The sequence below is a fragment of the Pleurodeles waltl genome, chromosome 1_2 (genome assembly GCF_031143425.1).
Source record: "Pleurodeles waltl isolate 20211129_DDA chromosome 1_2, aPleWal1.hap1.20221129, whole genome shotgun sequence".
In the NCBI taxonomy this organism is placed as follows: domain Eukaryota; kingdom Metazoa; phylum Chordata; class Amphibia; order Caudata; family Salamandridae; genus Pleurodeles; species Pleurodeles waltl.
Genome location: NC_090437.1, coordinates 379438425 through 379462121, shown reverse-complemented (window position 1 = coordinate 379462121; position 23697 = coordinate 379438425).

The following is a 23697-nucleotide window of genomic DNA, read 5'->3' as shown; positions in this document are numbered from 1 at the left end:
GTTGCTGAACGGGAGTTGGTAGAGGTCTTCTACCAGTTACCATTAGATCGGTGTGCACTGAATTAAATAAACATTCTTTTAAACATGCACTTTTTATCTTTATATGCAAAAAAGTGGCATCAGCATGGGCAGTTCAGGGCCCCCCTGTGGCCCCAATGCACTTGTTCACCGCCAGCTTTTTCATGGTCGGGAAACCACTATGAAAAGGCTGGTGGAGAACAAGATTGTAATCAGCCAGGCAGTGCTGAGTTCAGCGCCCCCCTGGCTGACAACAACAAAGACTGCTGTCAGCCTGTCAGGAACAATGTTTCTGGTGGGGGCAGCAGACCTGCCAGGGTTTTAACTGGACAGTCAGACTGTCTGGAGGGCGACAGTCCGACTATCAACCAGAGCGTGCCACCCTCAGGCTGCCACACTCTTACTAAGGGGCTAAGTTTTTAACAACTGTATGTTGGTTACACAATTGAGCAAATATATTAAATATACAACATATCTATCATAGATCCAAGTCATATATTTGTTATGTTGCCATAAAGAATGCATTGCCGAATTATAATAATAATAATAATAATACCCTTACCATAGCATTTCTGCTGTAACTTTTATATCACAATGAACTTAGGCAACCTCAGACTAATAGAAACAAATATAACTTCATGTCTGAATCACTCTGTGGATGCAACTTGTGTAATGGAGCAACCCCAGTATTTGAATTTCAGTGTAATGACAGTCCTCTTCTGTGCACCCAAGGCACATATTTATGTTTGCTATGTGGAAATTCAGAAGGTGTTTCCTGTCAATGCATGGAGGTTTGATGTCTACTGCAAGGTCTCAACACCGGTGACTTATTAACTAGTTGGCAAGTGACTGATGAAGAAGCAGACAAAGGTACATGCTTAGCATTCTGTTGCCCTACCCCTACCTCCGTAATCCAGTACTTGTCTTTTTTAATCTTTTTATTGTGCACGAATAGTGCAAATTAGTGCAATTTACTTTGCTCTAAACTGATTCGTGCTATAATCTGGAAATGAACACATTTTTATAACGATGGGCAAATACAGAGTAAACACATGAGTAAACAATCAGAGGGAGAAGACACACCAATGTTGGAGATTTTTGTGGAAGCCAGAGTGAATAGACTCTTCTTTTTTGTGCTGTATTTCTTTATTAGAAATTTGTACAAGCAGAAAATCAGGAACAGAAAAAATAACATAGTGCTCCAATCACTTGCAACATACAATAAGCAATGTACCGCTGTCCCATGCTTAAACCCAACTTTTCAATCGGACAGAGGCAAAAAAGTAAAAGCTAAAATCATGCAAATTTGCAACAGGTCGGTTTGCAGATGAACAGCAAGTATGGCTTCAACAACCTAAATTAGCATTCCAAGATGCAGTGCACCTAATATTTTAACATAAGCAGCTTCATATATATATATAAAGAAACAATACGAATCTCCATGATATTGCACACTGCTGGTCCAGATTGCTAGGTCACTCCCCACTCACTGATTAAGTATCTCTCACCTCCCTACATCACATCCTCCATCTCTGCGGGTGACAGAAAGGGAGACCACGTGGAGAAGGGTCGTTACTGGAGAGTCCTGTGGAAGAGGGTGCGTGACTCATGTACGTCCCAGGTTCCCCAATACAGGCATATATGATAAAAGAGAGGGAAGGAGGTCAAAAGAGGGACTTGTCGGGTTTATAGTTTTGGGGAGGGGGGCCTGTGGGCATGCAGGGAGGTTCTTAAAGAGGGGGATATGTGATGAGATTACTTTACTTATTGCACTGACAAACACACCCTGGGGAGTATTGAAGTGTTAGGAGCACCCCCGCTTTGTCCGTAGAGTTCGAGACAGTAAAGAACGTATTGGTGAGAGAGTGAGAATAGTTGGTGTTAAATTCAGAGCCATTAGATTAGTGAGCGTCGGTTGTGTTGTTCATCTGCTCGGAGGTTGAGTTTAGACTGTAAGGTAGAAGACCCAGTACAAGAAAGGAGGATACAGAAATAGGGACACTATATTCATGAAAAGGAAGAAAGAGGCGAAGAAGTGAAACATAATTATTAAACTATAAGAAGGGTATTGGGTGACAGCCAAAACTGAAGCAGAATCCAGAGCAAGGATGAAAACCAAAGAAAAGATAAGAACGAGAGCATTGGCCGGGGGAAGAGCTGGGAAAGGATATGTGGGTGCAGTAGGGGTGGGGTGGGGGAGTGTCCTATGGTGAGCCCTGGGGGAGCATGTGCGGGGCTATGGCAGAATCATAGATGGGGTGGTAGGAACTGAAGAGGCTGAGAGCCCTACGGATAAATGATAAAGAAGCATATCCTATCTCCTCTATACCAGACCACAGAAGTCTCAAGTGCAATCATAAGGGAGGGGGCCAACATCTCTGAATGAAAAGGTACGGTGGCAACCCGGTATATGAGGATGTAGCTTCCTATTCACTCGGCACAGGCAGGAAGGGTGCCCATGTCTGGAGGAAAACCTCCAGCTTGTCTTGAAGACTATAAATGAGTTTCTCATGTGTAGCTGCCTGGTACAGAGCAGCTATCCATTCCCCGTGAAGAGGAACCTGAGTCGTACGCCAGTGTCTCAGTATACACACCTTAGCTGAAGCAAGCGCAGTATGTAGTAGACGTTGTTGTGGCCGTGTTAGGCAGCTTAAGTCACTGGTGTCATGGAATAATAAGAGAGAAGGAGTGAGAGAGCTCGGTAATGGAAGTATCTCTCTGAGGGTATGCCTCACATTTGGTCAGAAAATGTGTATATCTGGGCAATCATGCAGAATGTGAAGGACATCGCAATGATCATGAGGGCATCTCCAGCAAGAGGCATGAGGTAATAGACCCGCCGAACGCAACCTCAGAGGAGTCCAGTACCAATCATGCAGCGACTTGAATAGGCTGAATTTCAGGCGAGCTTCTCTAGCCCCCCCGGTCCCTGGCCGCAATCATTTCAGCCCAGTCCTCTTTTTCGTATTCAGCCTGAAGGCGTGTCTGCCATTTTGCCTTAGTGGAGAGTAAAAGTGGGAGGGAGACGAGATGACGATTTAGTTGGGCATGGAGCCTGAACATTGCGCCCCGGAAAGATCCCCAAGTCTCCAAATAGTGAAGTATCGGAGACTGAGGAAGGTCCCTTAGGGGTCTACCAAGTCGTCCCTCAAGACATTGCTTAAGCTGAGCAAAGCACCATAGATGATGCCTAGGTTGATCAAATTCTTCTCTCAATTCTGTAAAGGATTTCAAGGTGCCCCCATGTAGGAGTTGTTCCAATCGATAAAGGCCTTTTGAGCGCCATGTTTCCCAGACAATGGCTTTCATATCTATAAGCAATCCCCCATTGCCCCATATCGGTGCTTTTGAGTAAACGGTGGGCATGAATCCAGGAATTGCGCATGGCTCTGGGTCTGGGTCACGTGCCTTCGGTAGCATGTACACTAATTGTGAGAGGAGCAGCGCAAGCGTATAGTGCTCCACGGAGGGGAGGCCCAACCCCCCCATACTCATGTCTGGCTAGCAATGCTGTTTTCGGTAGTCCCGGATGCATTGATCCACACACGAAGGTCTGAATACGTTGGTCTATCTCCCAGAGTGTCGACAGAGGAATCTGCAGAGGTATCATACCTAGGACATATAGGAAGCATTGTAAGATTACCATATGTACCGCCTGGGCTCTGCCCCACATGGATAAACCAATGTGTGTCCATTTATCAAAGTCGCATTTCATATTGGTCAAAAGCGGGTCCAGATTATCTGGGATCATGTTCTCTAGTCCTCTATTAATATATATGTCGAGCTATTGCAGACGTGATCGTTTCTATGTGACTGAGAGATCTCGGATAGATGCGCTCACCGTTACCGGGGATAACGGTAAGGCTTCGCTCTTACCCCAGTTAACTCTGTATCCCGACAGGAGCGCAAACTCAGAGAGAATAGTATGCAGCACCGGCAAGGACTTGGGTAAGTCGGTAAGGGTGAGTAGGATGTCATCAGCATATAGGTAAATTGTAGAATCCCCACCCGGGATGCGTATCCCTGAGATGTCACTCGAACCACGGATCGTGGCTGACAAGGGATCCAGCGCTAGAAGGAATAGCAAAGGTGACAGAAGGCAGCCATGCCAGGTTCAGAGAGGAACCCCCCGCATTTGACGGAGAATCGTATAGCAGGCACACCATTTTGATAAAGCAGTTTCCAAGGCCAAAATGCTTCAGTGTTTCGAAGAGGTACCACCACTCTATCCGATCGAAGACCTTCTCAGCATCCAGATAAAGGGCTAGGGCTTCCTCGTGTGAGTCCTGTGTTGTCCAGATAGCATTAAATAGTGTGCGAAGGTGATTTCTGGAAGAACGGCCTGGCACAAAGCCAATCTGCGTATGATGAACCAGGGAGGGTATAACTTTCTTAAGACGTGCTGCGAATATCCCTGCTAGGATCTTAACATCTCCATTGAGGAGGGAGATAGGGTGGTAACTGCCACACTGAAAGGGGTCCTTGCCTGGTTTAGGCAGTACTATAATATAGGCCCTTTTGGATAATGGATGAAGAGAGCCAGTGTGGCCCCTCGGAAGGCTTCATAGGGGGTTTCCACCAAAACCTCCCCTGCCCATTTATAGAATTCCTCTGGGTACCCATATTCGCCGGGTACCTTATGGGATTGCAGATTAGCAATTGTCTGCCTGATTTCTTCTTTACTAATGTCACCGGCTAGTAAAGTCGACGTCGGAGGAGCGTGGAGGGGGAACGGGTGAATTCATGTGTAGTTTGTAGGATACAGTCTTCCAGGGCTTTCTGCTGGTCACGCTCTTGGGCATTGGCAATGGTGGCGTCTCTCATGAGTTGCCCCCAAATTGCCGCCTTAGCCGCCGCCCTATGCAGTTGAGGCAAAGCCACCAAACCTTTGTTGTAATGGAGATATTCAGTGATGTGGGAACAGAGCTTCTCTTTCCCCTCCGGGGTACGGTAGCGGGAGATATTAAGGCGCCACGGTTTACAGCCGGGTGAAACTTGCCCGAGTCGTATGGATAATAAAACCGGGGAGTGGTCGCACAGGGCTGCTGGAAGGATTTCAGACTCATGAACAGCTTGTAAAAGCCAATACGAAATTAAGAAGTAGTCTAGCCTGGATTGGGTTCCATGTACTGGTGACATAAAAGTGTATTCACGATTGGTAGGATGTGAGAGACGCCAGTGATCTTGCAGGCCATGGTCAGAGATGATGCCCCCCATGAGGGATCTGTCTGCATTATTACCCGCATCATTGCCATTTGATCTGTCTAGAATAGCATCCGGCGCAAGGTTCCAGTCCCCCCCAGCATGTATTGAGAGGCACCAATCTGGGTCAATATTCTATTGAGAGATAGCCAGAAGGAGTGCTTAGAGCCTGTTGGGGCACAGATAGATCCTACGCATATTGTGGAGGAGCCCAGTACCAGGTTGGCAAGGACATAGCATCTTTCTGAGTCGCTCATGTCATAAGAAGTCTAAACGGCAGTGATCGACGAATGAGAATCGCCACACCCCACTTGCGACCTGTGCCCTGTATGCCATCTCGTGCCAATGGTGCTCCACTGTAGAGCACCCAACCCACCCAGTCCCTACGTAGCTTGTCTGATTTTAAGGAGGATAAGTGAGTTTCCTGCAAGAAAGCGGTATAAGCATGTTTGGATCTGAGATAGGACAGAATTTTTTGTCGCTTAATGTAATGGGTCACACCGTGGACATTCCAGGAAAGAACCTTTAGTGGCGTGGTGGAGCCCATTGAGCGATATCAAGGGTGCAGCTGTGTTTAGGAATGCAAAATCTCAGGGTGGGGAATATGCTCCCTGAAGAGACTATAGAGAGAGTAATCCAAGGCACCGGAGATGAGTGCTGCGGTGAGGAGCTGTCAAAGGAGGGGGAAGGAAGATTTATGGAGGGTCCCTGGCCGAAGAATAAAAGGAGATCAAACCAATAGATAGTGGAGGACAATGAAGAACTATGGAAGGAACTAACAGATAGCAATAATGAGAGAAAGGGAAAAACATAGAAAATACCAGGAGTAGAAAAAGGGGGAAAAATAGAGGGTGGATCCGCAGGTATGAAAAAAAAGAAGGAACCCATACCCCAAGCCCCTGAGAATACAGAAAAAAGAATAAAAGTAAAATAGGAAAGAAGGAGGCACAAAACACAAAACTATATCTGTGAAAGGTAAGGAAAGGGTCCTCACCTCCCGTTGTACTGTTAAACCGCGGGTCGGTGCCGACATGGTCCGCGCACCGAGCCAACGCAGAGGGGCGGGGGAGGACGATTAAAGGTATATGATCCATTAATTAATATGGGCCGTCTAATAACCACTGTGATGAAGTAACAGTGGGCATGTGGTCCATTGACGATGCAGGGAACAAAATGAAAGAAAAAGGAGGAATAGAGCATGGTGGAGTAACCCTCACCATACACAGCTAAGGCCAAGGGGCAAGAAGATGGTGTGACCGTGCACCGAGCATCTGATTAGAGGTGAAATAACCCGACTGGGCTGGGACCAAAGTGATGAAGAATATAAAAACCCCAACAGATCTAGGTGATGGAGCATGACGGTCTTGCCGTGTATACTATATGTTTTTCAGGCGCTTCCATTGACTCCACCTCCTCGGACGATTGCCACTCTTCAATCAGCGGTTCTGAGATTTGTATGGGAGGGTCGGCTGGCGCGTCTCCCGCAACAGGTTTTATATCGCCCTAAGAGTATGGGGGGGGCTGGCGATTCCGTGTCTTCTGCGATATTTCCAGGCGATGCAGCTGCGCTTTCTTTTAGAGTGGAGTCGCCCACTCACTGAGAAACATTGGTGCTTTATGGACCAGGCGGTGGTGGGCTCTCATATATGGAAGGAGCCTTGGCTTCGACGTCTGCACAGGGCAGGAGGACTTTATTCCTCCCCGATCACGGGAGCAACATTACGTATATGGGACGCGGTGGCCTGTCGATCAGGGCTGCCGTCTTTTCCGTCCCCGATGACTCCCATAGGCGCGAATCCTGACTTCGAGTCTGGACTCCGTCTGGAAGGCCTGAGACGCTGGTACGAAGGGGGTTGCAAGAGGGTAGGAAGCCTCTTTGATGAACAAGGGGTGTTGTCCTTTGATCAGATAAAGGAGACGTATGGCTTGTTGGAGGCGGATAGGCTGATGTATTATCAGATACGGCACTGGGCTCTCATGCCGGCTAACAGAGCATTGATAGATAGGCCTCTTACACCATTCGAGAAATGGCTGTTGCTAAAGAACGATGATAAAAGAGTCATTTCAGAACGTTATCGGCTTTTACAGGGGGAGAAGCGACCGCCTAAGTCAAGGGGACAGTTGAGATGGGAGAGAGAGCTGGAGAGGGAATTTTCAGATGAGGAGTGGGACAGTATATTCTATAGGATACACCACACAGCCCTTAATGCAGCAGGGACAGAGACATCATATAAAGTGGCCTCCTACTGGTATTACACTCCAGCACGGATACACGCATGGGACCATGTTAAGTCTGACCTCTGCTGGAGGGGGGGGCGGAGCATCAGGCACACTTGTGCATTTACTCTGGCATTGTCCCAAGCTCCATCGTTATTGGGAGAGCATTATAGATGATATTGATACAGTGTTCCATACTAAGATCCCTAGATTCCCATCGTACATCTTGTTGGGGCTGCCCAATCCCCTTACTTTTCCCTTGAGATCGCTAAAAGGGAGGCAGATGGCCCTGGCACTTAACGCAGAGTTGCAGCTGATTCTAGCTCTCTGGGGTACAGATAGGGTCCTGACGCGTGTCTCATGGCTCCAGAAGCTGTGGTTTATCCTCACCATGGAGAAACTCACCCTGGCCTCCCAGCAGCAGATGGGTGACTTGAGTGTATTAGGGAAGTCATTCCTTCAGATCCTATCCGCAGAATTTACTGAGCTGACATGTCCGACCTATTTGAGAGTTTTGAGGTTCACTTGAACTTTGGTCAGAGTGCTGTGTGGAGAGATACTTGGGAGGGCTGAGACTGGGTGGGGGGAGGGGTAGAGGAGTGGAGAGACAGGAGGATGACATGGACTCTGAAGGGGAAGCATTGTTGGTGTGTTTTCACTTATATGTTTGCGTGGTGTCTCATCTGCGGGACTCGCAATCTGAAAGGCTATTGGGTGGTGCCAGCCTGCTCACTGGATCGCAAGGAGGGGGCTGGCGATGAGGTTCCTTTGGGCAAGGTTTAGGGATTTATTGGAGGGACTTCTGTCTGTAGATTTGGAGTTTTTACTGCAGTGATACATTTCATCTACTGTCCTTCGATCTGCTGTATTTTGTATGTTTATACTTTCAAAATAATAAACAGATTTGATCCATAAAGACAATGGCCTTGGGGGCTGAATGGAAAAATGACAGAACCATTATTTCAAAGTGAATTGAAAAGTTTACAAATCCTGTCTGCCAAGTTTTGAGGTGTACCAAAATTGTATGATGTGCTAATGAGTCAACTGCCAATATTCATTGATGGACACGGGCTCTTGTCAATTCCTTTATGTATGACTTAGCAGCGAGATTGAATATTTGGAATTGGATGTCATTGAACAACAGAACTCATCCTCTGCATACGTACATGCAAACTTATTGAAGAAGCTGCAAGTCAAAAAAAATCACCAAACACGTGTTTGTGATGAACATACTGTAACACATCTAGATGTTGTAGTTGGTGAAAGGAACTTTTTGTAAATGTTGGTGATAAAATACACACAGGCACAGATTTATCAAATCTTTGCATTGTTCTTGCATTGCATAAGACAAAACAAGCACAATGCAAAGGCTTCTGTAATATTTTTAAAGCCGCACTAGGGATGATTTGTGTTGCCTTTGCGTGCCTTTGTAAAGAAATGTAATGCATCACAGCTGCTTCAGCTGTGTTTCGTTACATTTCAAGCTGAGAGACATTCCATAGGTGGAGCATGGGTGTCCCATGCATCAACCCATGGATTTTGTTACATTCCCAGATTTACTAAAGCTAGGAAGCCTTGGAATGTGACAAAATGCTACATCCTCATCAGTGAGGCCTTGCAAGGGAAATTATATGTATTTCTCCTTGTTATTTCCTCTTTCCACGTGTGGTACATTCTGCAGCACATACAGAAAGAGAAAAATGTCTCAGAGGATTGTATTTTCACAGGAAGGTATACCGTCCTGCACAAAAACCATCCTTCCTGTAACATAGGCACCTTTGCACTATGCTGCAAGAGTGTCCGTGTTGGTGCTAGGCATCACACAGTGCTCCAGCGCAAGAAGAGAGCAGAAATGCACAATATCTTGAAGCATTTCTGATCCCTCCCTTTCACGCAACAGAGCGCAACAAATGTGTTTGCTGCGCTGCATTGTTTGAAAGTGTAGGAAAAATGCCAGGCAGTAGTTTTGCTGCAGGATGAGAAGTTTGGAGATGAATACTCATGTTGTACTCAAATAAAATACCACTCACTCATTTGAGAATGTATGAGGTTACAGACAAACTTAGGGCAAGATTTAAGAAAAGTGGTGCTGCATCCAGTGCAGCAGCACCTTTCTTGTGCCCCTCCTAACGCCACCATGTGTACGTTGTATCTAAGATATGGCACACCATGGCAGTAGTTAGGAACTAGCATAAAAAAGTTCAGAGTCTTTCAGGATTAGCATTTAACATTTTGAAGCTAATCCTGCAAAACCCATTGAGGCTGATTGTAAACAATGGTGTGCCTTCTTTTAGTGCCTGCTCTGAGCAAGCGTTAAAAGTGCCTAAAAAAACTCTTACATTTATTTGCGCGATTTGTTTGGCCCCCCTAACGGGGGAACACCCCCTTTGCATACCTTATGCCTGGCACAGGCATAATGTAGCAAATAGGGTTACAAAGTGGCGCAATGCATGCATTGCTCCACTTTGTCAACTTGGCACAACGATTTTGGCCTCATTGGCCCACATTAGCATAAAACACAAATTACGCTAATGTGGCTCAAGAAAGTGCTAGGGGCGTCTAAATCTGCCCCTTATTATTTCTAATTACATTTATGGACACTTGTATCACAACATGGATTTTATTTTAGAGGTTTACTTGTTTCTATTTGTGTATCAGCATATTGAAGGATCATAAATCTGATGAAGGGACAGCAACTATAACTGCATTTGATCCTCTAACTGGGTACGTTTAGAGGCATAGCTACAGTGGGTGTTTGGGGTGTGACAACCCTAAATAAGTTAATTCTTGGCGTGGTGGTTGGGTCTGGGACCTTTAGTCAGGTCTTCTATGTTATAGTGTTTCTTTTTGTCCTAAATTCACTAATAGGGTTTACCTTGATCATTTTTTGGGTCAGAACTTAACTATGTATTCTAACCTACCAAAAAAGCAGCAAACCTGCAACCACAGAATTAATTCTTGAATGGATGCAAATGTACTACTTTTTGGAATTCACAGACATTGATTGGCATTAGTAGGCATAGAAAGTTTCACCATTCTCAGGTTTCCAGCCATGCTACTAGCAATCAAATACTCAAAAGATGATGGAATGTATATATGCAAATAGGCTAACCACTGGCACTCTCTCAGGGTAGCATTTCAAACCATTGTTTTCCGTCCAATGTGCCATTCTAGACCCGGGGTCTGATTTACGATTTAGAAAACCAACACAAGGACACCCTGCTTATTGGTAGTGCCAGAGGCTGGGGCAACCAGTAAACAAAACACTACACTTCCCCTTCAACATCACATACATTCATAGATGAGTTAACAAATCAAATGTGTTTTTTTGCTTCAAAGAATGATGTCAAAGAAGCACTCTAAAAATATATAGAATTGTCTTTTATTTGTATATAGGAAATGTATACTAAATGGAAATCACATACAATATCAGAATGATACCCTAATTATCCCCCCATATGGTTAATCACACTCACCCCATCACAACTCCTTTTTAAAACAGAAAGACATACAATACATTAGACAAAAGTAAAAATGGAAAAACAAAAGGAAGCAGCCAGAGAGTCTTAGGAATCACATATACAAGGAAAACTTGCCTCGTTTTATTTCATATTGATGATCAACTGTGCTCCTTTGGCAGCTTGATAATGCTGCGTGGCCTCTAGAATCTTGATGTTTCCGTCCTGCTTATGCTGTTGTCGGGAGACCATCCTCAGGACTTGATGCGGAACGGAAATTTACAGGGCACTGCAATAATATATGGTCATATCTACAAAGTCTTGCTCAGTCTCTCCAATGTGGTGCCCATTCAAAAAAGGGCCACACCTTGTATTTTCTTCTACTAAGTGTGTTATTCCAACTGGAAAATCATAACCACTCTTTACATTCTGTCCACAAAAATCCATCCATCACACAATTGATGTTCATTTCTTCAGACAATTGACTCGGTCTCCACTTCATTTCACAAATATTTAATTATCTATTTTGGTGAGTGTGCCTATTTCTCTTCCTATTGCCGTTAGAACAACTAATGTCTTCCAGGATCCTCTCTTCATCTGTTCTCACTTTTGTAACGGAAGTATAAACACTTGCAAAGGATTCCCTGACATGTATGTGACTGTCCATTTGCATGTATACCCAGTACCAGATTAGGTTCACATCAAGTAATACAGAAGGATCCTGATGTCATGTTAGTCATACCAATCCAATTCACCCCTGTCAGAGGGATAAAACACTTAGACCCTTTGGATAGGTGTTGCACATTTGATAATACAGCTCTGGTTAACTGATATGAAAATGTACAAGGTGATTATAACCTGTTTCTACTATATCATTTTGATAAACATTTAGCTATGCACTGTCATGCATTTCCCTTTTTATGCCTCATTTCCATGGCTTAACATGTTTTACGAGCTTTGTTGAACATTTTGAATGCACCTCTCATAATATAGTATATATCTTATTCCCTTTCAATCAATATAATTAACCCATTCAATATGTTTTCTTCTTTTGCATCTGCTCATTTCAATGCTTTTTCGAAACACATCAGAAGTGGTCTGAGCCAACAAAATGAAAATTAGTTTTGAAGACTTTTGACCTGGACATGGAAAATCTTGGCAGAAAAAGGTAAAACGGTTGTAGAGAATCAGTAGCAGAATACAGCCTAGTGTAATATTTCTGTTCTGTAGGTTGCTGAACGGGAGTTGGTAGAGGTCTTTTACCAGTTACCATTAGATCGGTGTGCACTGAATTAAATAAACATTCTTTTAAATATGCACTTTTTATCTTTATATGCAAAAAAGTGGCATCAGCATGGGCAATACAGGGCCCCCCTGTGGCCCCAATGCACTTGTTCACCGCCAGCTTTTTCATGGTGGGGAAACCACTATGAAAAGGCTGGCGGAGAACAAGATTGTAATCAGCCAGGCAGTGCTGAGTTCAGCGCCACCCACAAAGACTGCTGTCAGCCTGTCAGGAACAATGTTTCTGGTGGGGGCAGCAGACCTGCCAGGGTTTTAACTGGGCTTTCAGACCGTCTGGAGTGCGGCGGTCCGACTATCAACCAGAGCTTGGCCACCCTCAGACTGCCACACTCTTACTGAGGGCCTAAGTTTTTAACAACTGTATGTTGGTTACACAATTGAGCAAATATATTAAATATACAACATATATATCATAGATCCAAGTCATATATTTGTTATGTTGCCATAAAGAATGCATTGCCGAATTATAATAATAATAATAATAATAATAATAATAATAATAATAATAATACCCTTACTATAGCATTTCTTCTGTAACTTTTATATCACAATGAACTTAGGCAACCTCAGACTAATAGAAACAAATATAACTTCATATCTGATTCACTCTGTGGATGCAATGTGTGTAATGGAGCAACCCCAGTATTTGAATTTCAGTGTAATGACAGTCCTCTTCTGTGCACCCAAGGCACATATTTATGTTTGCTATGTGGAAATTCAGAAGGTGTACCCTCAGGAGTTTCCTGTCAATGCATGGAGGTTTGATGTCTACTGCAAGGTCTCAACACCGGTGACTTATTAACTAGTTGGCCAGTGACTGATGAAGAAGCAGACAAAGGTACATGCTTAGCATTCTGTTGCCCTGCCCCTATCTCCGTAATCCAGTACTTGTCTTTTTTAATCTTTTTATTGTGCATGAATAGTGCAAATTAGTGCAATTTGCTTTGCTCTAAACTGATTCGTGCTATAATCTGGAAAGGAACACATTTTTATAACGATGGGCATATACAGAGTAAACACATGAGTAAAGAATCAGAGGGAGAAGACACACCAATGTTGGAGATTTTTGTGGAAGCCAGAGTGAATTGACTCTTCTTTTTTGTGCTGTATTTCTTTATTAGAAATTTGTACAAGCAGAAAATCAGGAACAGAAAAAATAACATAGAGCTCCAATCACTTGCAACATACAATAAGCAATGTACTGCTGTCCCATGCTTAAACCCAATTTCTCTATCGGACAGAGCCAAAAAAGTAAAAGCTAAAATCACGCAAATTTACAACAGGTCCGTTTGCAGATGAACAGCAAGTATGGCTTCAACAACCTAAATTAGCATTCCAAGATGCAGTGCACCTAATATTTTAACATAAGCAGCTTCCTATATATATATATAAAGAAACTATACAAATCTCCATGATATTGCACACTGCTGGTCCAGATTGCTAAGTCACTCCCCACTCACTGATTAAGTATCTCTCACCTCCCTACATCACATCCTCCATCTCTGCGGGTGACAGAAAGGGAGACCACGTGGAGCAGGGTCGTTACTTGAGAGTCCTGTGGAAGAGGGTGTATGACTCATGTACGTCCCAGGTTCCCCAATACAGGCGTATATGATAAAAGAGAAGGAAGGAGGTCAAAAGAGGGACTTGTCGGGTTTATAGTTTTGGGGAGGGGGTCCTGTGGGCATGCAGGGAGGTTCTTAAAGAGGGGGATATGTGATGAGATTACTTCACTTATTGCACTGACAAACACACCCTGGGGAGTATTGAAGTGTTAGGAGCACCCCCGCTTTGTCCGCAGAGTTCGAGACAGTGATGAACGTATTGGTGAGAGAGTGAGAATAGTTGGTGTTAAATTCAGAGCCATTAGATTAGTGAGCGTCGGTTGTGTTGTTCATCTGCTCAGAGGTTGAGTTTAGACTGTAAGGTAGAGAACCCAGTACAAGAAAGGAGGATACAGAAATAGGGACACTTTATTCATGAAAAGGAAGAAAGAGGCGAAGAAGTGAAACATAATTATTAAACTATAAGAAGGGTATTGGGTGACAGCCAAAACTGAAGCAGAATCCAGAGCAAGGATGAAAACCAAAGAAAAGATAAGAACGAGAGAATCGGACGGGGGAAGAGCTGGGAAAGGATATGTGGGTGCAGCAGGGGTGGGGTGGGGGAGTGTCCTATGGTGAGTCCTGGGGGAGCATGTGCGGGGCGATGGCAGAATCATAGATGGGGTGGTAGGAACTGAAGAGGCTGAGAGCCCTACGGATAAATGATAAAGAAGCATATCCTATCTCCTCTATACCAGACCACAGAAGTCTCAAGTGCAATCATAAGGGAGGGGGCCAACATCTCTGAATGAAAAGGTACGGTGGCAACCCGGTATATGAGGATGTAGCTTCCTATTCACTCGGCACAGGCAGGACGGGTGCCCATGTCTGGAGGAAAACCTCCAGATTGTCTTAAAGACTATAAATGAGTTTCTCATGTGTGGCTGCCTGGTACATAGCAGCTAGCCATTCCCCGTGAAGAGGAACCTGAGTCGTACGCCAGTGTCTCAGTATACACACCTTAGCTGAAGCAAGCGCAGTATGTAGTAGACATTGTTGTGGCCTTGTTAGGCAGCTTAAGTCACTGGTGTCATGGAATAATAAGAGAGAAGGAGTGAGAGAGGTCGGTAATGGAAGTATCTCTCTGAGGGTATGCCTCACATTCGGTCAGAAAATGTGTATAGCTGGGCAATCATGCAGAATGTGAAGGAGATCACAATGATCATGAGGGCATCTCCAGCAAGAGGCATGAGGTAATAGACCCGCCGAACGCAACCTCAGAGGAGTCCAGTACCAATCATGCAGCGACTTGAATAGGATGAATTTCAGGCGAGCTTCTCTAGCCCCCCCGGTCCCTGCCAGCTATCATTTCATTCCAGTCCTCTTTTTCATATTCAGCCTGAAGGTGTGTCTGCCATTTTGCCTTAGTGGAGAGTAAAAGTGGGAGGGCTACGAGATGAGGATTTAGTTGGGCATGGAGCATGGATATTGCGCCCCGGAAAGATCCCCAAGTCTCCAAATAGTGAAGTATCGGAGACTGAGGAAGGTCCCTTAGGGGTCTACCAAGTCGTCCCTCCAGACATTGCTTAAGCTGAGCAAAGCACCATATATGATGGCTAGGTTGATCAAATTCTTCTCTCAATTCTGTAAGGAGTTGGTCCAATCGATAAAGGCCTTTTGAGCACCATGTTTCCCAGACAATGGCTTTCTTATCTTTAAGCAATCCCCCATTGCCCCATATCGGTGCTTTTGAGTAAACGGTGGGCATGCATCCAAGAATTGCGCATGGCTCTGGGTCTGGGTCACGTGCTTTCGGTAGCATGTACACTAATTGTGAGATGTGCAGCGCAAGCATATAGTGCTCCACGGAGGGGAGGCCCAACCCCCCCCATACTCATGTCTGGCTAGCAATACTGTTTTGGGTAGTCTCGGATGCATTGATCCACACACGAAGGTCCGAATACGTTGGTCTATCTCCCGGAGTGTCGACAGAGGAATCTGTAGAGGTATCATACCTAGACCATATAGGAAGCGTGGTAAGATTACCACCTGTACTGCCTGGGCTCTGCCCCACATGGATAAGCCAATGTGTGTCCATTTATCAAAGTCGCGTTTCATATTGGTCAAAAGCGGGTCCAGATTATCTGGGATCATGTTCTCTAGTCCTCTATTAAAATATATGTTGAGGTATTGCAGACGTGATCGTTTCCATGTGACTGAGAGATCTCGGAGAGATGCGCTCACCGTTACCGGGGATAACGGTAAGGCTTCGCTCTTACCCCAGTTAACTCTGTATCCCGACAGGAGCGCAAACTCAGAGAGAATAGTATGCAGCACCGGCAAGGACTTGGGTAAGTCGATAAGGGTAAGTAGGATGTCATCAGCATATAGGTAAATTGTAGAATCCCCACCCGGGATGCGTATCCCTGAGATGTCACTCGAACCACGGATCGTGGCTGCCAAGGGATCCAGCGCCAGAAGGAACAGCAAAGGTGACAGAAGGCAGCCATGCCAGGTTCAGAGATGAACCCCCCGCATTTGATCTGTGCAGACGGAGAATCGTATTGATAAATACACACCATTTTGATAAAGCCGTTTCCAAGGCCAAAATGCTTCAGTGTTTCGAAGAGGTACCACCACTCTATCCGATCGAAGACCTTCTCAGCATCCAGATAAAGGGCTAGGGCTTCCTCGTGTGAGTCCTGTGTTGCTCAGATAGCATGAAATAGTGTGCAAAGGTGATTTCTGGAAGAACAGCCTGGCACAAAGCCAATCTGCGTATGATGAACCAGGGAGGGTATAACTTTCCTAAGACGTGCTGCGAGTATCCCTGCTAGGATCTTAACATCTCCATTGAGGAGGGAGATAGGGCGGTAACTGCCACACTGAAAGGGGTCCTTGCCTGGTTTAGGCAGTACTATAATATAGGCCCTTTTTATATAATGGATGAAGAGAGCCAGTGTGGCCCCTCGGAAGGCTTCATAGGGGGTTTCCACCAAATCCTCCCCTGCCCATTTATAGAATTCCTCTGGGTACCCATCTTCGCCGGGTGCCTTATAGGATTGCAGATTAGCGATTGTCTGCCTGATTTCTTCTTTACTAATGTCACCGGCTAGTAAAGTCGACGTCGGAGGAGCGTGGTGGGGGAACGGGTAAATTCACATGTAGTTTGTAGGATACAGTCTTCCACGGCTTTCTGCTGGTCATGCTCTTGGGCATTGGCAATGGTGGCGTCTCTCATGAGTTGCCCCCAAGTCGCCACCTTAGCCGCCGCCCAATGCAGTTGAGGCAAAGCCACCAAACCTTTGTTGTAATGGAGATATTCAGTGATGTGGGAACAGAGCTTCTCTTTCCCCTCCGGGGTACGGTAGCGGGTGATATTAAGGCGCCACGGTTTACGACAGGGTGAAACTTGCCGGAGTCGTAGGGATAATAAAACCAGGGAGTGGTCGCACAGGGCTACTGGAAGGATTTCAGACTCATGAACAGCTTGTAAAAGCCAATACGAAATTAAGAAGTAGTCTAGCCTGGATTGGGTTCCATGTACTGGTGACATGAAAGTGTATTCACGATTGGTAGGATGTGAGAGATGCCAGTGATCTTGCAGGCCATGGTCAGAGATGATGTCCCCCATGAGGGATCTGTCTGCATTATTACCCGCATCATTGCCGTTTGATCTGTCTAGAATAGCATCCGGCGCAAGGTTCCAGTCCCCCCCCAGCATGTATTGAGAGACGCCAATCTGGGTCAATATTCTATTGAGAGATAGAAAGAAGGAGTGCTTAGAGCCTGTTGGGGCACAGATAGATCCTACGCATATTGTGGAGGAGCCCAGTACCAGCTTGGCAAGCACATAGCATCCTTCTGAGTCGCTCATGTCATAAGAAGTCTAAACGGCAGTGATCTACGAATGAGAATCGCCACACCCCACTTGCGACCTGTGCCCTGTATGCCCTCTCGCGCCGATGGTGCTCCACTGTAGAGCGCCCAACCCACCCAGTCCCTACGTAGCTTATCTGATTTTGAGGAGGATAAGTGAGTTTCCTGCAAAAAAGCGATATAAGCGTGTTTGGATCTGAGATAGGACAGAATTTTTTGTTGCTTAATGTAATGGGTCACACCGTGGACATTCCAGGAACGAACCTTTAGTGGCGTGGTGGAGCCCATTGAGCGATATCAAGGGTGCAGCTGTGTTTAGGAATGCAAAATCTCAGGGTGGGGAATATGCTCCCTGAAGAGACTATAGAGAGAGTAATCCAAGGCACCGGAGATGAGTGCTGCGGTGAGGAGCTGTCAAAGGAGGGGGAGGGAAGATTTATGGAGGGTCCCCGGCCAAAGAATAAAATGAGATCAAACCAATAGATAGTGGAGGACAATGAAGAACTATGGAAGGAACTAACAGTTACCAATAATGAGAGAAAGGGAAGAACATAGAAAATACCAGGAGTAGAAAAAGGGGGAAAAAGAGAGGGTGGATCCGCAGGTATGAAAAAAATGAAAGAACCCATACCCCAAGCCCCCGAGAATACAGAAAATAGTATAAAAGTAAAACATGAAAGAAGGAGGCGAAAAACACAAAACTATATCTGTGAAAGGTAAGGAAAGAGTCCTCTCCTCCCGTTGTACTGTTAAACCGCGGGTCGGTGCCGACATGGTCCGTGCACCGAGCCAACGCAGAGGGGCGGGGGAGGACGATTAAAGGTATATGATCCATTAATTAATATGGGCCGTCTAATAACCACTGTGATGAAGTAACAGTGGGCATGTGGTCCATTGACGATGCAGGGAACAAAATGAAAGAAAAAGGAGGAATAGAGCATGGCGGAGTAACCCTCACCATACACAGCTAAGGCCAAGGGGCAAGAAGATGGTGTGACCGTGCACCGAGCATCTGATTAGAGGTGAAATAACCCGACTGGGCTGGGACCACAGTGATGAAGAATATAAAAACCCCCAAAGATCTAGATGATGGAGCATGTGGGTCTATCGCTGAACAGGGGAACATGCCAGAGCAAGGTAACCACACTTCTTATGTGTCCTCCGGGGCCTACATGCAGACAATCCCAAAATAATCCTAACAATCTCCAGAAGTAGCACTAGAACATTGCCATCACACTGAAACATTAATACCGTAGCATGTGTATCCCTTCCCTGCACCCTCCCTCAGTAGTTAAGGAAACGCAAGAAAGGTCCATGGCCAGAGCACTTAACTGTCCATCGTAGATGGTCTCGTCTGGAGGCTCCATTTCCAGATGAACCACAGAGGTGCCGTGAGAACATCAGGTGTGGTCATTTTTTGATGGTTTTAGGGGAGAACAGGACTTGTCTCTGCCCTGATCCTGTGTGTGCGCGATCACTGCTTGCAGGGCATGATCTCACCCATCCTGCACTTTAGGTGGTCGATCGAACACCCTTCCCCTCTTCTGTGAAGCAACATGAGGTTGAGAGAAGACAGTGGGAGCCAGAGAGGCGTCTCCCCCATCAGGGGGGACCCGGGCCCAAAGGCGTGCAGTCCATGGGGCGCTGTGCAATGTCGTCTAGGAACGTGCAAAGGCTCGAGGGATCCAGGAAATCCCTCGACTTGCCGCTGTGTGTGATCCACATTCGTACTGGTTCGAATAGTCCAAATTTAATGTCTAGCTTTCGTAGTTGAGGCCAGAGAGCCAGGAACGCCTTATGCTTTTCATTTGTGATCCTGGAAAAATCCGCTGCCACTCTGACCTCCTAATCTTCCAGCAGGAATGGACCCTGGGACCGTTCCTTCAGGAGGACCTGCTGGGCCTGCTCGAAGGACATATGCTCTAACCTACTGGCCAGAGGATTATGCTGTCGGTGTGGAGTTATTCTTTCCTGTGTTTCACGTCATGGGGCAGATTTAAGAGGCCCTAGCGCCGCCTTAGTGCTGAAATAGCGTCATATTTTTACGCTAAGGCAGCCGTAAAGTGACATTTTCCCTGCGCCATCTTTACACCCTTGCGCCACATTATGCCAGCACCAGGAAAAATGTATGCAAGGGGTGCTTCCCCCCGTTAGGGGAATAAAAAAATGGTGCACACTATTTCATGCTATCTGAGCAACACAGGACTCACACGAGGAAGCCCTAGCCCTTTATCTGGATGCTGAGAAGGTCTTCGATCGGATAGAGTGGTGGTACCTCTTCGAAACACTGAAGCATTTTGGCCTTGGAAACGGCTTTATCAAAATGGTGTGTATTTATCAATACGATTCTCCGTCTGCACAGGTCAAATGCGGGGGGTTCCTCTCTGAAGCTGGCATGGCTGCCTTCTGTCACCTTTGCTGTTGCTTTTGGGGCTGGATCCCTTGGCAGCCATCTGTGGTTCGAGTGACATCTCAGGGATACGCATCCCGGGTGGGGATCCTACAATTTACCTATATGCTGATGACATCCTACTCACCCTTATCGACTTACCCAAGTCCTTGCCATTTTTCTGGCACTTTTAGCGCCTGCTCAGAGCAGGCGTTAAAAGGGCTCTTCCATTATTTATAGTGGCCCCCTGTGTACTCTGCAGGAGTAGTTCCAAAATTTTGGTGCTACTTCTGCAGAGTACGTCAATAGCGTAAAACTAAAAATGGTGCTGTTGCCCCCTACCCTGCAGCATGGTGCGCCATATTTTAAATATGGCGGACACATGGTGGCAGTAGGGGCCGCTAAGGGTCGCAAAGAAAGTAGCGCTGCACTAGGTGCAGTGCCAGGTTCCTTAAATCTGCAGCAGTGTATGTTGCCTTATTTCTTTGCTGTTTGACAGGAAGAGCGATTCACCTGATTTGTGCTTGTCTCCTCCAGTTACAAAAATGGTCTTTCTGCAATAAGGAAAGAAAAGTGGGCCCCATTTCATCCAGGAAACATAGTTTAGCAGGTTTTTTTTTTACATTCTGGTTATATCACATCTACGGATTCATTATATGAAGCCTCACTGGATAACAAATCACTGTTGTCCCTCACATGAAATACAGTTTGACAGGAAGTGGAAGCTGGCAGGTGAAGAGGAGCATTGCAATTTTAATCTATTAAAATGTATGGGCATATTTAAGATGCCCAGCGCCATCTCCCAACATATTAGCATCATTTTTTCAATGCTAATGTTTTGTTGGATGACCAAAATACCCGCGCTATTTATACAAAGGGGCGCAATGCATGCATTGCACCACTTTGTAACCCTTTGTGCTACATTATGCCTGCGCCAGGCATAATGTATGCCAAGGGGGAGTTCCCCAGTTAGGGGAGCCAAAAAAATAGTGCAAGAAAATCTGACATATTTCCTTGAATAATTATTTTTTAGCACTTTTAACACCTGCTCACAGCAGGCGTTAAAAGGGGGCACCTCATTGTTTACAAGGGGCCCCTATGTACTCTGCAGGTGTAGCGCCACAATTTTAGCAGTACTCCTGCAGAATACATCAGTAGCGTCATAAAAAATAACACTATTGCCCCCTACCCTGTGCCACAGTGTGCCATATTTAAATATGGCGCACACATGGTGGGGGTAAGGGGTGCTACGGGGTGCATGGAAAGTGGCACTGTACTGTGTGCATCACCACTTTTCTTAAATATGCCCTCTAGTACATAGTTTATTTTTATTAATCTGAAAATCAGAACTTTCCTGTCGAGACTGCTCCCCTTGATATTTAAAGAAGGGAAAAACAAAGTAATTCCCGGTCTGAATGGTGAATAATTGTTGCCTACCGCGGTTTTTAAGATCCCTGATGTCCATATATGCTTGTTGCTGCTGAAAAGATTGTTGAACTGTATTTATTTGTTTATTTATTTATTTATTTATTCATTTATTAGTGGTTTACACAGTGCAGGCACAACTGCTTGAGTAGGAGAGTGCAATATAAAGGAGTCATTAAATATTAACTAATATAAATTAACATGGTATTGGACTGTAATATTATAATACAGTGAAATATGAAATAAAGTGTTATCAAATCAATAAACGGGAGCATAACATATGAAGGAAGAAGAGCATAAAGTACGAATTTTGTGTCTCTCAGTGCTGGATTGCCAAATAGGCAAAGTAGGCACCGGCCTACTGGCCCCACTCCTTTTAAAGGCCCTGTGACAACAGATCATAATAATACTGATTTGATCTTAAAAGAAAATTACAGTCAACCTTACTTAAATTCTTTCCAAAAGATAGGAAAAAATGAATCAGCTTAGAGAAACAAAAACTTTACATTAAAGACTCTATAGAGAAAACACTGTATTAATGTAATGTACCCATTAACAACTTACAGTACATAAACCATAGACATCAGATTCATATAACAGTTTGTCTCGTAAAAACTAATCTTCTGAAAGCTGTCAGTTTGTAAAAAAATGTGTTGCAAACTTACCTGTAATGTTCAGTTATGTGTAATGAAATTGGTGTATTAAAACCTGTGTGCCTGTGAGTGGTATTTGACCTAAGGCAAATTTGTCAGCATTTCCAGCAACCCCAGATGAATTTTCTGTGTTCTTTACTCTCTACTGATGAAGGGCTGAACCCAGAAACACATGTCTAGAGATATACAGCAATGTCTGCACCAACTTTGGTGAAAAACTACACATAATTTTGAAGTAAGCACTAACTGTGAAAAGCATTTACCAGGCTGCAATAGGGCGAACTGTGCTGGGATGTGAGGCAGTGTGCTCCCAAACCCCTTTCCTATTAAAATTGTTGGCTGGTAAAATTGTCAAGCATTTGCAATGCAATGGGTATCAGGTTTGCACAAGTTAGAGCTGATAATGTTGTCAATTTCTAACTGGACTTTTCTTGCCACATAAATTGAAAATGAAAAGTAAAACAGTTGACATAAGCGAGCTGATTCAAAGTGCCACAGCCGCCATGGGCATGAGCATGAAGGAGAGACACAAAAGGAAAAGAAGTTCGTCCCAGTCAAACGTATCAGCAAAATTGCAATTGTCCACGTAACAGGGTAGGTGTCCTAGGCAGTAATCAAAGCGCCCCACGGAGGGACAAGTGTAAAGCATTCACCAATGATAGCAAAGGATGTTTGAAAGGCAAGCCCAAGAATGAGTGAAAGTGATGGGTGTGCGGTGGGCAGAAAGATTACAGCAGGTGAGAGTGCTTGCGCGCTCGACCTAAAAATGAAGTTGTAACATGCAAAATAGCCAAAATGTTCCTCATGTTGAATAAAAAAGTGCCCATTCGTCTTTTTCATGCTTTAATTTTGAACCGTCTGTGCACTGTGAGCAAACATTCAAACTGTGGGGTGAGTGCTGAACAAACTGCGTGACCCATACGCCTATTCCCAGCTTAAAAAGAAAACAGCCGTTGTCTCATGAGCATAAACTTGAAAAAGATTAAACCAATAAATCTGCATGCTGTCATTGTATAAACAGGACTATACATCCAAGGAACAGTGTTCACAGTACGCTTTGCACATCTGTGGGAAGCTGCATGTCCCAACATGCAATACCATAAACAAAAGAATACAGGTTTTCTCACTAATGATAATGATTCACAAGTGTTGATGCCATAAACGGTAACCTTTTAGATTGCCGAACAAATTTGACAACGTGGCTCAAGCCGTTTGTAGTATGGTGTAAAAGCAATGTAGACACTGGTCACAAGGGCATACAATCCACCCTAATCCTGTAATGTGTTTGTAAAAAAATAATCGGTACCTTGCTGTGCATTATTGTTCTCGGGTCGCAAACAAGTGGTGTAGCCAAAATATAAGTCCAACAATCAGGAGCCATACTCCTCTGCTCCCTCAACTGTAAGGGAAAATTTAAAGATTTAAACAGCAAATCATATTCAACTTTCCTGCCACGAGGCACTCTCAAAAACCACCAATACACCCCTAAGTGCCTTTAAGTCGTGACGTGACTTGAAACGAAACCCCACCAATGTGACCTAGGCTTCAGTAAAGAAAGCGGACAAGAATGGAACAGGAGTACACCTAGGTTGTGTGTCAAGGAAATA